General features: G+C 37.8%; 1 pseudogene; it reads right to left on the bottom strand.

The window, feature by feature from the left end:
• Positions 1 to 3685: 3685 nt before the first annotated feature.
• LOC115873725 lies at positions 3686 to 7454 on the bottom strand (annotated as a pseudogene).
• Positions 7455 to 17160: the final 9706 nt, after the last annotated feature.

Below are 17160 nucleotides of genomic sequence, written 5' to 3' on the forward strand. Positions count from 1 at the left end.
AATCGTATCAGGAAAACACATCTGATTTATCAGAAATATGAATGTGTGGATTTCTACAATAATTAGATCAAACAAAATTATCCTTTTTTTAGTTAATGCATGAAGCTTGTGTAGCCTCGCTCACCCTGGGGATGCCTGAGTTAATAATCTATGTCAACCCCATAATTCGTAGGCATCAATTCTTTTTCAGTGTTCCCTATTCAATGTCAAACTTTCACATGCATGTGAAGTAATTTATAACAGCATGGCTTGTGTTAGGCACACCATAGTTCTAAAAGTAACCTCCAGGCTTTTTAACACCTTAAAGAGGTCTCGTGTAGCAAATGTACCCAATAAAATGCTTCTTTTGATCTCTTAGCTTCTGCCTCCATGAACATTGATTGTGGATCCAAACAAGATGAAATCCTTGACAACGCCAATCTTTTCTCCATTTATCATGATGCTACTTACTAGTCCAATCGCGGGGGTTTTTTTATATTGTATAATCCATAATGAAGGCTACAATCCTTGACCTTCATCAGCAAGTCCTTTAAGTCCTCACTTTCAGTGAGCAAGGTTGTGTCATCTGCATATTGAGGGTGTTAATAAGCCTCACTCCTATTCTGATACCAAGTTCTTCTTCTTATAATCCAGCTTCTCTGATATCTGCTCGGCACACAGATTGAATAAGAATGGTGAAAGAGTACAACACTAACACACCTTTCCTGATTTTAAATCATACAGTATTCCCCCGTTCTGCTCCTGCAACTGCCTCTTGATCCATGTACAAGTTCCTCATGAGCACAATGTAGTGTCCTGCAATTCCCATTCTTCTGAAACGTATCCATAATTTGCTATGGTCCATACAGTTGGATGCCTTGCATCATCAATAAAAAACAAGTAATCATCTTTCTGGTATTCTCAAGTTTCAGCCAAGAACCTTCTGACATCAACCATGATACCCCTTGTTCCATGGTCTCTTCTGAACCTCTGGCAGCTCCCTGTCAATATAATGCTGCAACCATTGTTGGGTGATTTCCAGGAAAATTTATTTGCATGTGATATCGATGGCATTGTTCTGTAGTTTGAGCATTCTGTTGGGTCATCTTTCTTTAGAATGGGTACAAATGTGGATTTCTTCCAGTCAGTTGGCCAAATAGCTGTCTTCTAAATTTCCTTACATAGATAGGTGCGTGTTTTGAGTGCCTCATTAGCTTGTTGAAACATTTTAATGGGTATTCCATTAATTCCTGGAACCTTGCTTTTGGCTAATGTTTTCAGTGCATCTTGAGCTTCTTCCTTAGTACCGGTTGTTCTTGCTCATATATTATCTCTTGAAATGGTTGAATGGCAACTATTCTTTTTGTTACAGTGACTATAGATCTATTAATATGTTTCTTTAGATGGCAATCACAATTTCAGGTTATGGACCTTGAACTGAGAGGGGGAGAATAGCCTGCATTATCCAGGTTGTCCCACTCAATCACTGGAGTAATTATATGCAGAGACTGCTCCAGTCAGAGACACAGAGAGAGACAATCTGATATCCTTTCAATTTCATAAATAATATATATTATAGAATCCCACTTATTCTATAATCCATTTAATTTAAATGGTAAAGATACTTTTTAACACGATTTCATGTGTAGTTTCCGTTTTAATTTAAATTTTTTAAGCTTAGAATGTTTTCTTGATGCCTTTACAGATAAGTAACTTGGTTAATATACTAGGGAATATCTTTCATGCCCCTAAGTTTTCTCTTTTATTTGACAGATTAATTATTTGTTAGCTCAACATAGTTTTCTTAAAATGTAATCCTTTCCTCTCAACCATCTATCGATAATTGCCCAGTTTTTAGCTTTTATTGTGGCTAAGGCAAGTCCTGTAAACCATCTTTACTGGAACATCCAAGAATAAACAAAAAATGCTACTTAGCAAAACCTAACACAATCATTATAGGAATCCTGATCTATGGGCCTCTCCTTTCAAAGCAAAATCATTCCCATCAAAGAAAAACACCCACACATTCATGGGAAGAAGGCATAATTATCCATGTTCTTTAGTTCTTAGGCACAAGTTGAGATTTTTGTCGTTTTTATGATCAGCATTAGAATTGTCTTTATTTGAAAAATTTTCATGACCATTAGAGGGAGAAAACAATCTCGTTAGGGTGACCCTGTGGTCACCCACAAATGCTACACTGTCAAGAGAAGGTTACATATTGCCCCAAGGTTTCCACCGTCCTCCTGTAGTCTGTTTTAAGAAAGAACACTCCTGTGTTGGAGTGTCTTTACCAAGAAAGGCTGAATTAGGAAGATGTTTGGGACTTACTATTTTAAATGCTATTTTAATCTTAAATAGACAATTTTCTAAAAAGATAGAGGAAATAATAATTTTACTATCCTATCAGAAAATAGTGCTAATTATGTTTTTATTTTCTCTCAGCTGATTGGGTCGTCCATACTCTGCAGGGAGCCCCAAGAAAGCATACACCGTTTCTCAAATAAATAAGTGGCATTAACTTACAAATCTGACACTTAACCAGAGTTAAGAGTGAGGAGGAGGAAATGGAACTCTCTTTTCTTTACTTTTGGCTGATTTGTACAAATTCAAGAATGGTTTAAATAATGTGCTTCCTAAGCAATGATGTAATGAATATATAGCAAAACGTTTTATTCTTAGCTCTTTGGAGGCAAAATGGGCATTGTCCTGCCATCAAATTCTCACTGCCAAGAGTGACTTTTCTTTTTTAAATGAGTACAGTCTCTAACCCTTAAATAGTGTTCAACTCAAATTCAACTGAAGCAATGAAACGCCCCCGAGTGAGATTGTCATTACACTCCAACGTTAAGGGCCGCCACATCTCTAAGACACACTCATTTACAAGAAGGCTAGAATTCAAATCTACACACTAAACGTGAACTGAAAAATTTAAAAAACAATCAGAAGAATTTTCAGTCAAACAAAACATAGTCATTGGGGCTATAATTTAAGAAAACATGGTGTAGTGTAAAAATTTTTTTAAAATCCCCTTTCTAAATTATTTGACTCCAGGATGTATTTTCTATAAAAGACAATTTAATCTTTGTTGACTATCCAAAGTGTCTGCTCTTTTCTTTCCTATTTCCCCCCTACATTCAACTTCATCGTAGGGATTCAGAGCTTTTAAATTTATGATTTCTAGGACTTTAAATCTGAATCCCAACAAAAAGTGGTTTATTTTACCCATAATGATATATAAGCCAGAGGACTAAATGCAGGGTTTGTTGCAACATATTTCCTTAATTCTATGACCAATTAAGTACTTAAAAAAACCAAATCAAGTGCTTATCAAGTAGAACACTTTACACGTATGTATGCATTTACACATCTGCTGTAGAATATTCAGTATGTATTATTAAACCCTTATTTCATTATCCGATGCCTTTGTCGTTCTTTCCTTTTACTGAATTAAATGCTTTATTACTTAGTCTGTTTATATCAAAACCTGCAAAGGTAATTTAAAAGTTTAATGGGCTCCTCAGCTTGACCTACAGAAAGAATAAGAGTTTATCAAACAACAGATTTTCAATAAAAAATATACAGTAGACAAACTAGAAATTAAACAAGAAATATATAATTTCTTATCATGGAAACACAGCATGCAGACATTGCTTAACCTGGTGGGGGGTGATTTAATTCTCTCTGTGACTAGCATTAGTCGCTCCTACAGTCCAGTGTGGTTAGTGTAAGAAAGTCCACACAAATCTGACTTTCCACTACACCACTTGTCAGCTAGATCGTCTGCCTCCTGAGCGATACGTGAGAATATTTCATCTTCATATTCTTCTATTACCGTTTCACACCCGAATTTCAAAGGTCTGTAAGCATCAGAACAAAAGTAGAACTTTTAAAATTCCTTACATATTTTGTCTCCTTTCCTGGGAGCAAATCTCTTAAAAGTTCGCTCCTTCGTTACAGGGTCTTCGAGTTCGCAGTTCTTCACTGGCGCACCTACTTCGTCCTAAAGGTCTGTTAAGAACGCCCGGACTGAGCTAAGGGAATGACAAAAGTTCAATCCCAGCTCCCAACTCCAGCTTTCTTTGGGACCCACGCCTTTGTCCGTTCAGAGCTCTCTGCAGAGGTCAGCGAGCTTCATCACCTTTAGGCACCTTTAGAGTTTAGACACCACTTCTGCCCGGAGTGAGGAGCTCATCGCCGGAGGAGCGCTAGGGTCAAAAGCACCCCTCGCCCATGGTAACCGAGACAAAAAGCCCCTGTGCAGTCTAGACAGGTCAAGGCCTAAATGCATTTTTTAAGAGAATACATTTCGATCAGGAACCAGACATGGTTTAATTTTTATTTTGTTCTGATCGTTCAGAAATATTGTCACATGTAAGAGCATGTCTCCTCTTCCTCCTCCCCCCACTCCTTATTCCTTCTCTTTTATTATGAAGTTCAGATGACATGAGATTTACAAAACTGTTGCAACAATAATATGTGAAGTCCCTGTATATTCTTCACAGAACTTTCCCAAACATTTGCATTTTATGTATCCATGTGCAACCTTATGTACTTTGCCAACCTTAAATAGCAAAATGAACTAATAACTAATTCACCAACTTTCCACCTTCTACACACCCCCCCCTGCCCCACACCCCTTCCCCAAATTATCACAGTATTCACTACTTCAAGTCTGGCATGCTATCCAGGATGCCATTTTACATACTATTTCTTTTCTTTTCATGCCTTTGCCACTTCTGAAGTGCACAATGAGCACTAATTTAGAAGAACGCTCCTCAAGTTGACTCTGTTGTTTTCTCAGGATTCAATTAAAGATATTTTTTATTTTGATATAAATTGTAAATGTAATATTGTGCCTTTTTCAGTGTATCATATCAGGGTATCATCTATTACTTTCCCCGCCCCCGATATGGATTCATTTATATACATATCATGTCGATTTTATTTATGTCATTGAAGACAAAATTAGTATATTGTTTTAGGCTTGATTTTTTTGATACCTGAATGTGAGCAAAAAGTCATAGCTTCTGTCCAAGATGCCTCAAATGTCAGAAATAAATGGTTATCAGAGCAGGTGCAAGGACAAAGATAGGGAAGGGGTGTTCTTTCCTAGTTGTGTGCATTAAAAATACATTCTACTAACCCCCAATAAAATGATTAAAAAATAGTCCACTAATACTCAATATAAGATAATATGACATGCATTATATATATTTTCACATTTAAATTTCAAATTATCCTTAATAGAATGGTCGCAAGTGGCAGAAGTGGTTGAACTCAAAGGTTAACCTATAGGTGAGATTTGAACCCACCCATCAGTACAACAGAAGAGACTTCAGATAGCCTGTCATTGATATTGCAACCAAGGCAACCTTATGGAGCAGTTTTGTGCTTTAGCATATCGGTGACCATGAGTTAGAGGCTGACTGGCCAGCAACTAAACCAACTATTCTTAATAAAATCAAACTCTGCCATGGACACAATGCTAACTCATAATGACCCTATGGGACAGAGTAGAACTGCTTCTGTGGGTTTTCCTGACTATAAAGTTTTATGGGAGCAGAAAGCCTCAGATTTCTTTCTCAGCGTGGCTTATAGTTTCGAACTGCTGACCCTGAAGTTAGCAGACCCAGGACTAACCCATTACACCACTAGGACACCATCAATCGTTAATAATGAACTCTGTTTTCTAGATAGAGAAACCAAGTGTAAAGAAGGCACCTAATTTGTCTGAAATGGCACCAATAAGTTAATGATAATTTCAGGATTCAATCCTCTGTTGCCAAAGTCAATTTGTGTTCAAGAATCAATAATCTTATATCAACAGCTCTGTCGATTTGGAAAGCATCTTTTAACATATAAAGAGAGCAAAACCACATGGTTCTCCTTAAGTTGCCTGCATTCATTTTCATTTTAATTATAACTGAATATAATTACCATGGTTAAGCAGGCATAACTAAAGATTTAAACTCATATAGCAGATCTATGATCAAGCAGGTGAACCACATCATTTGTATTTAACATTGTTTTTCATAGATAGAAGTACTTAGAACATGAGAAATAGCATAGATTCAGACTTAAAAATACAAGAGGCAGTTCACTTGTTCCTTAGAATATGTCTTAAGAAGATAATGTTACTAATTTTGAAAATTCATATACCCTTTAACATTGACTGAATCTCTGAATTACTTTTCTAATCATCTTTTTTTTTTTTTGCTTTATGCCATATAATTGTTGATCTACATTCCTGTGTTAGTCTGGGTAGACTAGAGAAATAAATCCATAGACACTTATATGTGTTTTAAAAAAGAGGTTTACATACAAGAGCAGTTGAATATTGAGAAAACATTGTAGCCCAGTCCAGATCAAATCCATAAGTTCGATATTAGCCCATATGTCCAAAGGCAATCTATAAGGTCCTCTTCAAACTCATGAAATACATACAATAACTCCGAGTGCAGGAGGATGACAGGCCAGTGGGTGGGAAGTCTTGTGGATCCAGTGGGGTTGTAAGCATCTCAGTGTTGGCAAGGTTCTCAAAGTGGCTTCTCTGGCTGCGAGGCTCTAGCGTAGTTCCATGTGTCTTGTAAGTAGAGTGTCTCTCATGGAGTCAGCATAGAGAAAGAGTGTCTCCCACCTTCAATGAGGAAAACTAGGAGTTCCCAGAATCCTCAGAAGGCCCTGCCCATGCAGAAGCCTCATTGGCTATACAATGATTGACAGGCTAGATTCCACCCCTTCAATCGTAATCCTCTCAAATTGACAACAGATTGCATAACTACCATAATTCCTAGTCAATATTAGCCTACATGTAAAGTAAATGGCATATTCTATTTTCAAAATAGTGAAATGATACAATGGCATCATTGGGAATGCATGAAATTTTTTATTTTAATAAGTCAACTCATCCACAGAATGTTAAAATCAGCTCAGTGACCATGCATGTTATTGTTGCTGCTGTATATGCTGCATTTACAGGTCTCTAGAGCCCTGGTGATGCTGTTGGGTAAGTGTTGGCTTGCCAACCCCAGAGTTAGCAGTTCAAATCCACTCGCTACTCTTCAGGAGAAAAATATGGGGCATCTGTATTGTAAAGATTTACAGCATCAGATCACAATATGAGTTAGTATCAATTCCATGGCAGTAGGGTGTGTGTGTGTGTGTGGGTATGTGTGTGTGTTACAATGGGTAGAGTGCTTGGCTGCTAAGCAAAAGTCAGCAGCTAGAACCCACCAGTCATTCTATGGGAAAACGTGGTAGTCTTGGATGCTCATTGGGGAAATTCTGCTCTGTTCTGTAGAATTATTCTGGGCTAAAACCACCTCAATACCAGTAGGTTTGGTTTGGTTTATACTACTTTTAGGAAAATGATACAAATCAGAAGTAACATACCACCAGACACCCTACATACACAATTCTGCTTGACTTACCTGCTCCTTCATGTCCTTCTTGGTAAGACTTTCTCTAACCATTGTATTTATGGCTGAGCTCTTTCCTAGTCCACCTTCCTGCTTTGTTTGGCTTTCTGCTCTTACTTACTGCCTCCTACCCCCACCCCAGTAAATAAACTTTCAGGAGAGCTGGAAGCTTGTATTTTTTGTTCACCTATCCTAGAGCACTATCTAACACATAACATTGTTGTTATTAGTTGCATTAGTGAGCCCTATTTCTTGGAAATCTTATATATTTATGTGTATAATAGAATAAAACACTGCCTGGCCCCACACCATGCTCATAATTATTGGTTGTTTGCGCCCAACCGTTGCAGCTACTATATCTATGTGTCTCAGGAAGATACATATTTACAGATCTCTACTTTATCAAACATAATGCCCTTTCCTAGTCACTGATCTTATCCAATGTGGTAGTTAAAAAAGTTCATGTCAACTTAAAGTGTAGGGGTGGAGCCTAGCCTGTCAATCAGGTCACAGCCTGATGGTGTCTCTTTCATGATGTGATCTCCTTATAAGGAAGGTCCTGGGAACATCACCCCCCCACCCCCCTCTCTGCTTCACCTTCCTGCTGTTCAGTCACTCGGAGACCTGCCAGAGACACCACCATTGGATCCAGGCAACTCTGTACCCACCGGCCTGTGATCACCCTACATTCTGCATCATTGCTTGTGGCTGTGTGAGTCCAAAGAGGTATTTATGGACTAGTATCAGACTTATGGACTGGTATTGGACTTATGGACTTGGTCTGGATTGGACTGGGATGTAAGCCCGGTATATAACTACCTCTTGGTATAAAACTCTCTCTTACACATATATGAGTGTCACTGAATTTGTTTCTCTAGTCAACCTGGCCTAACACATTAGGACACCTTGGGAGTAGGGTACTAAAGAACCAAATCATGAAGCTGGAGAGTGGATGCTAGTCTGACCTCAGTCTTATGGTAATTTTTCTTTGGCTAGCTCAAGGTCAGATATGGTCACACTGCTTACTTGATTGTTTTCTGGAAAGAACATGGGAAGTTAAAGTTTTGCTTCCTTTCTTTGGTTGTTGTTTTTGTTTTTTCCTGTCTGAAATGGCAAGAATGGATGTGATAAATGTAAATTATGAGCTTAGGGAGAAAAACAGCCCCTTGTACTTCTCTGAGACCATGCTACCTAGTCAAACTGGCTGACAGAAGGCCCCACCCTAACTTGATGCATTCATGGGCCTAAGGCCATATAGCATGTGAATGGGATAATTTAAAGAAGATAAGGATTAAATTTGACTTTTAAGAATTGAGTTTAGGATCTAGCTGTACTAGGTTTACCCTGACTTGTTATACTTATTGTTATTGATATTATGTGTGTTAGAAATGATTATTGGGAAATAGGAATAGAGAGTTTGTAAACCCACTGCCTTCAGCCATTAAATTCTATCTTTAAATGGGTATAAGACACACCTGCAAATAAGGCTGTGAAAAGGTAAGCCCCACCCAGTGCCTTGAGTGTTCTGGACATTTGCATTTCAAGAGACTGGCAAAAATTCTGTTGGAAGATTGAAGTAAAAAAGAGAACGTTTGGCTTTTTGAATTTTGAACTTGAGGTTCAAATCTGAAGTTATGAACAAATTCTCCTCTCTAGGACTAAGTGTTAAAGGAAGCCCAAGAGCAGACTAAAAGCTCACTGGGTAACCACCTGATTCTACTGGAGAAAAACAATAGAGAGATGGGCTGAGTTTGGCCACTGACTCCCGTAGACCTGGCTCACAGGCACTAGAGGAGAAACCAAGAGCAGGTTGGCTGGTCTGAAGTTTAAAGAGTTGTACAGAACTTGAGCCAAGGATTCTAGGGTTGTTGCGAATTTGTGATGGGGCCATGGATGAAAAGTGAGGAAGCCAATGGGCACCCTGGTGAAGCTAAGCATGGCAGCCCACATTGACTTGACCAGAACAAGACCAGTTGAAGATAAGATTTTTGAGCCTGTGAATTGGTACACATTGCTGCTAACTTTATGAAAGGCCTGCCCCTATTTGACTTTGTTTATGGATGCTGACTCACAATGTGCCCACTGGCATGAAGATTTTCACGTCAGAGGGCATGCTTGTCTCCTTAGAGCACTGGGTTGATATAAGTGGGCATTATAGAAATTGGATACCCAAAATGGAGAGGATAAAGGCATGAAGTGGCTTGCTTACAAACTTTCATGGATGGGGGGATATTTTGATAGGATTATGGTGTAGGTATTCACATAACTGCAATTGTTAGGCACAGCGTATTTTTGTTTAGTTCACTTGTAGAATATTATGTTTAAATGAAGCTAGCACATTTTGAGTTGTATGCATTTCAGTTTTATATGTTAGGCACAGATAGGATTTTATGACTTCTCTGTTGTAAAAATTATGTATGGCCAGATATTGTGTAAAGGTGTCAAATTGATAAGGGGTGGTCTGTTATAATTACATAATTTCATGTCAACTTGAAGTCTAGGGGTGGAGTCTTTAGGGGTAGAGTCTAACCTGTCAATCAGGCCACAGTCTGATGGTGCCTCCTTGAGGGCGTGACCTCCTCATGAGGAGCATCCTGGGATCCTCCCCATGACCCCGCCTGCTTCACTTTCCTGCTGTTGACTCACTTGGAGACTTTCGGGAAACACCTCCATTGGACCTACACACCTCTGCACACACTGGCCCGTGATCTCCTTGCATTCTGCCAGTGGCTGTGTTAGTTTGAAGAGGGATTTATGGACTAGTATCAGATGTATGGACTAGTATTGGATTTATGGACTTGTTCTGGACTGGGCTGGGATGTGTGTTTGATATATAAATACCTCTCGATATAAGGCTCTTACACATATAGGAGCGGCACTGAATTTGTTTCTCTAGTCAACTTGGCCCAACACATCCAGGTAACTAGAACTTTTCAAATCTTCCTATACAATTGCATTTTTAGCTTTCATCAGATTTATCTTTCAATTAAAAGTAGAAGTATACTTAACATTTCTTAACAAATCACACATGGTGGGATTTTTCCATTTCCTTTTGTAGTTGTACTAATGCTTTGTTTTGAAAATCTGGAACATAGTTTCTCAAATCTATTTTACCTACCAATCCCTTTTCAGAAAAAAAATTACTTAGCATCCCACCCCACCACCCTCCATCCATGGTAGTTAAATAGTTTTGTACTACATTTATAATTCAAGATAAAAAGTATCTTTTACACTAAATTATAAGATATCCATTCTGATACTCTTCTTTTAATTGTTACTGTTGACACTTCAGCATACATGCTTAGCAATTCCAAATGTCATGAATATCTTTGGTCTCTAATGTAATACTAAAAAGCTCACTGCTATTGAGTCTATTTAAACTCGTAGCAACCCTAAAGGACAGAGTAGAACCGCCTCTTGGGGTTTCTGAGATGTGCAGTCTATACAGGAGTGAACATCCTCATCTGTATCCAGCATTAGAGACTGGTGGGATTGAATGGGTTACTGCAGTTGGAAGTTCAATACACAGTTCATATCCCTCCCAAGCATATATATTATTGATCAGTATGTTAGCTCTAATTATTTTTGTCTGAGAATTATAAATTAAAAGAGAACAATTATTTTATACGATCAATATAGTTTTACAGGTACTATCATGTTTTTAATATTACTCCTTAGGTCACCATTTCTTCTTAAATCCCAAACATGCCTTCGTATACTATTTCTGCTTGAATGTTTTCTTTTGAATTGCTCTTAGTGAGTATGAATTGTTATAAAGCCTCTCAGGATTATTTATCTAAATATATCTTTATCTCAATATAAATATTACTTATGATTATATCCCAGTTCATGTTTATTTTTGCTTTTCAAAATTAAAAATAATATTTCAAAGTCTTCTTGCTTTTTATGTAGCAGATAATGTACCTTTTCACGTTCTTTTTTAGGAGTTTTTTTTTACAGGTTGACTTGTCTAGACATTGTTTTCTTTACACATCTTGGTTGTGATTTACTTTGGTTTTTCTAAATATGAAGAATTCTGTCTTGAATTAGTCAAATAAATTCTTCAATTATTTTTAATATTGTTTCTTCTTTGTTGATACTTTTATTGAATCAAGATATAAATTCTTACTCTTTGATGAGGCAGGAGAAATAGTTTTGAAAAATTCTATTCTCTTTTAATTCCACGTCTCTTGGCTTCCACTTCAGATTTATTGTATTATGTCCTTCTCTTGATACCTTTCTGATTCCTTTGAACCTTCTTCCATTTCATGAATTCTCTCTGCACCTGTGTCTAATAAGCTGATTAACTTTACGGTTGAGATATTATATTTTAATTAGAAGTTTGATTCATTTCTTATTCCTCACTCATGAATTTAAGTCTTGAGTTTTTCTTTAAAAATAGTAACTGTATTTATTTCATAGTTCCCATCATAGTTACAATATTTAGATTTTTTTATGTGTCTGCTCCTTATTTATTTAGCTAACTCTAACTCTTGGTAGTGTTGCATTGATAGTTTATGGTTTTGTGAGTGGGAACTCATAATTATTAGAATTTTATTTGTCATTGTTTTATGAATTCTGGTTTGAAAATGCATTTATTTTTGTTAGTTCTACCATGAAGTTTCTCTGTTTATACTTTGAATTTAATTAATTCTTTTAACATTTTGTTTGATCTAAATAACATGTATTTAAACCACTACTTGCCTCTTAGTTTGTTGTACTGACTCACTTACATTTTGCTGTGATGCTGGAAACGATGCCACTGGTCTTACAAATACTAGCAGGAACACCCATGATGAGCAGGTTGTAAGTAGAGCTTCCAGAGTAAGACAGACTTGGCAGAAAGACCTGATTGTAATCTTCCAGAATGACAGAAAATGAGATGGTGAAAACCCGATGACTAGCAGTGCAATATTGCTTGATATAGTGCTTCCCTTGGGTTGGAAGGCACTTGGAGTAAATTAGAGTTAACTAAATTAATGGAGGAAATCTTTTTGGACTTTCATTTGCTGATGTACCGTGACTCAAAATGACAAGAAAAACGGTAACCATTCATTGATAATTGGAACATACAATATAGAAATCTAGGCAAATTGGAAGTCAACAAAAATGAAATGGAATATATATCCCAGACATTAATGAATCAATATAAACTCGTGTTGGCCATGTTGAAGCAGGTAATCATATAGTCTTTTATAATGGAAATGATGAATTGTAGAAGAATGACATCACATTCATCATTAAAAAGAACACTTCAAGATTTTCCTGAAGTAAAATACTTTCAGTGATAGAATAATACCCATACCACTATTCGAAAGACCAGTTGATAAGAGTATTATTCAAATTTGTGCTGCAACCAATAGACTCGGGACTCACTGCCGTCAAGTCAATTTCAACTCATAGGGACCCCAAAGGGCCACTCACAGAGCGGCACTGCTAGGTCGACTTGAACCGACACATTTTTGGTCAGTGGTTGATTGCATAGAGGTTAAGCATTGGGCTACCGACAACAAGGTAAACACTTTGAAGCCACCAGGCAGCTCCGAGGGAGAAAGAGGAGGAAGGGTGGTAGTCTTGGAGACTCACAGGGTCAGCTGTAACCCTGTTCCAGAGGATCGCTGCGGATCAGAATTGGCTCAGTGGCAGTGAGTTAGGCTTGGGTTTTCAGTTGGGTAAAGGATTTAAAAGTTACCTGTCTATTACTCATTTCGGGTTGATAGATTCAGAAGGACTAAAATTTTACTCAGCACCTTTGCACAGAAGCATTATGGAAAAGAGTTATGTTAATAAAGGCAAGAAGAAGCATACAATATAGAGAAAATACATTAGCTTTGGTAAGTCTCTGAATGTTTTCCTTGTACAAAATTAATGTTTATGTAGTCTCCCAATAACACATGCACATACATTACTTAAGTAACTGAAATGAAACAGGGCCATTGAAAAGCAGTTTTAATTAAATCATTGTCTTTGTCTGGATAGTCACTTGTATTTTATAAGCTACAGGTGTTTAAATATTATTTCTTCCCAGTGAATAAAGGCATTTCTCATATGCATGCTTATTTAATGCAGCAATAGGAATAGCCTTGGTGAGCTGCATATTTAAAACAATCAATTGTCTAGTTAGGGAAGTATACCATAATCATTAAGCACATGAATGGTAACAAGCCATTTCCTTAATGAACCCCTATCAAGATAAATTAAGTCAGCTTTACAAATAGCTTCAAAAATTATTTGGACAAACAAATGTTATCTAATTTTTGCCAATCAGCAGAGTCCTCCACTAAGTTCTAGCTCCTTCTTTGTATTCTGAGAAACTTACCCTCCAATTTTAGCCTTCTCTTTCCCACCCTTAAGGCTGATCAACTTCTCTTTATATTTCTCAGTGTTTCTCTCAGGCTCCATCTTTAGTTCTTCCCTCTGTGATCACCATGGCCCTTGTGTGACAAGCAGGATCCTCCTCCTAATCCCAAGTTGTCAGAATTTGTGCCACTTTGCAAATGTACCTGCTACCTCTGTAGAATACAGTACTCTGAAATATCCATTCATTAATGCAGGCTGCCCCTTCAATATGACCTATATGACAGACACGCTTAAGTTTATCTCCTAACTTTATATGACAGACACGCTTAAGTTTATCTCCTAACTTTACCCAGACAGCATTTCAGCAATAGCCAAAGTGATGTGCTTTGAACCATGCTGAGTCTATCATGGTAGAGGACACATAAACTCAGTAGATGCTTAGTAATAATCTTCATTGGGACTAACACAATGCTTAGAGCTGTAAACAGGAGTATATGTATTTGCTGAAAATATTTAAGATACGGACTACATTTTAGAGAGCAAATCTCTCTCTTTGCTTTCTGTCTCCACAGTTCCCTGCTGTCTGTCTTTGTCTGTATTGATCAAGGCCATGTACAGTGAACAAAGCAATATCTGTATCAACTGGAGTAAAGAAACTTTGGGGTAGTTGTCAAATTATAGTGATTTATTACTGAATAATTTTGAAGGCCTTTAACTTCAATTTTTAAGATGTGTGAAAGACTTCTTCATATCAAGACTTCTTTGCCATGCACATAAAATGATGAAATACAACCTTTGCTCATTCTTTTTGCTTGTCATCAGTCCTTCCATCAAGTTACGTAGTTAGATGATGCCCACTTACTCTCCCTATAATTATGAATAAAAGCATGCAGGACTTACAAAAGTAACGCATCCAATATTAAAGCAAGGTAGGATTTTAGGGCTTATGTAGTAAAACTATTTATTTTACAGATGCAGACATGACCTTCCACTTAGATGGATATACACACACACATGTATATATATATAGTTATTTTGTGGTGTTTTTATGATACTTTTGGGAAGAATGATAGGGATGCAGGTTTTCTCCAGTTACCATCTTGAAATGAATGCCTCCATCTGAGCTTCAACTAATGTTTCCTTGGAATGGTAGTGCGAAATTATACAAGTTTTGAAATCCTTAGACTACATGCCTATTCTTGGCTCCAGAATGTTGTTTCATGGGTTTGATTCTTATGAGCCTGACAGGTTTCTGCTTTATGCAACTGTGATTCCTCCCAGTTTGTAGAGAGCTCTGAAGAGAATTCTACTGGATAATTATTAAAGCTGTTCATGAATAAATGCATGCTTAGTAAGAAATATACACAGCTAGAAGCTTCCTTCTGCTCTTTATTCCCAATCGTTCAAATTAAAAGTGACTGCAGACATGGTTGGTTTACTGTTTTCACTTTCATAGTCAACTTTCTGGTGATTAGAAAGGTGCCTGAGGGTGCTGGGTATAAGCTATTCCTTTATAGGAATGGCGTTTTTCGTGATTAAACTCACATCTGTACTACAGTGACATTAACCTAATAGGGCTCTTCTAGCCATAGTCTTTGCAATGTCCACCGCATGACTAGGTGAGACCAGGCAGATTGGGTGCAATTCTTCTTTTCCTGATGGGTCAGGACGATGCTGATGGTGCCATATGGTTCTGTTGTTGAGTGATTGTTAACAAGGTTAATCGTGATTGTAAAACATTGCAGCTCTCATGAGGGGATTGTCACTTTGCTCTCCTGATGAGTTTATAATCACCCAACTCAGAAACAGGAAAGGGAAAGGGGTGGATCTCAGCATCACCAAGAAAGAAAACCCAGAGGCTTCTGAACCTTGAGATCCCTAAGGTGAATCTCCTGGATCCAGGAGAGAGGACTGTGACATCAGAGGCCCAGCGGAAGAAAGGCGGCAGCATCTCGAAGAACCAAAGCATGCGAGAGAACAGGGGGCTGCACAGCCCACAGAGCAGATAAAGTTGAGTGCCTTCTGGCAGGAGGTTCACTTGCCGAGTGGGATGCAGGCACTTATTACTTATTATGACTAATTACGTATGAGCACTTCATTAGGGAGCTAGATTTGCTGGCCCACAGAGCCCGAGCTGACGCTTTGGAGTTGAGGTTCATGTCAGAGAGTTTTGCCTAAGTGAGCAATGCTGAAAGAGCTTTGCAACATTCCCGGAGCAAAGAAGAAGCCAGCAGACCAACTAGCTGAAAAGTCAAGGGCAGAGAGAGGTCTGTCAGTGGGCCTGCTTGGGCAGAGGCTATCCTGATGGAAGAATTGTATCTTGAGCATTTCTGATCCTGAATTATAACCTATTCACTTCTCTAGTAAACTCCATAATCATGACTGTGGTCTGTGATTTCTGTGAGGCCAACGCAATGATATTTCAAATCCCACGGATAAGAAAAGAGTATTGTGAAAGGACTGACTGTGTTAGAATTGGTGTAGAATGTTGGAGGGTAGAGGCATATATGGCTTCAGTCTCATAAGGGCCAGCCTTGGGGTAGTCTCCTTCCCCTCCTGGGAAGATAGAGGAGGTGCAACCTCACCTCCAATCTCTGATGACACCGCTTAAAGAACTTACTTTACCGAACACTGACAGCGTATGCTCTTTTCTACATGTACATTTTACTGTGATAAAAAGATTATCTAGAACAAAAATCAAGTAACATAATATGTAGACTTTTACACATGCCTTTCAAGTGGTATGGATTGCAGGGGAACAAAAGGTGAATTGGCAACTATAGTGTTATATACATGTTTATAAATTAAAAAAATCAATCAGAAAGAGGGGGCCAAAAAGAGAAAGATTTCAACTGTTGACACTACTTAAGTGCAACTCACCACCTCATGGGATTGCTCCTTTTGGTTTAAAGAGTAGGGTAATGATTCCTTAGGTCTATCCAATCAGATTGTCAATGTTGTCTTTCTGAGACAATAGGTATGAACTTGTAAGGGACAGGGAGTCTAAATTAATGCTGGTGAAACACTAACATTAGTGATAGTGAGAATGTTAACACCATTTAAAGTACATAACTTTTGCCACTAAACTATACATGTAAAAATTGGACAGTCCTTCTCAGAAGGGCCACACAGAAGGAATGATAAATCCAAGGCTCAGTATAGCACTGATGAACCACATAGCTATCTTCTAGTTCTCTAATTGTCCCTCCCCTTACTATTATGATTTTTATTTGTTTTACCTCATTAATCACGTTAGATTTTCATATGTTAATTCCTATATTTAAGATCATTCAAGACATGAAAACAAAGATAGATAACCCTTTAGAAACAGTAACTGGAGTAATGATTCCCTAAGTGTGTGGGAAGAGAGGGTGGTAAATGGAGACTAGGGAGCTGATAGCTTCGATGACTTTATAACTCCCTTGATGGGATCGAACCACAGAATTGTATGTGAATGAAT

Source organism: Echinops telfairi, unplaced genomic scaffold, assembly GCF_000313985.2.
Source record: "Echinops telfairi isolate 266 unplaced genomic scaffold, ASM31398v2 ScPeMD7_7469;HRSCAF=8507_1, whole genome shotgun sequence".
Lineage (NCBI taxonomy): Eukaryota > Metazoa > Chordata > Mammalia > Afrosoricida > Tenrecidae > Echinops > Echinops telfairi.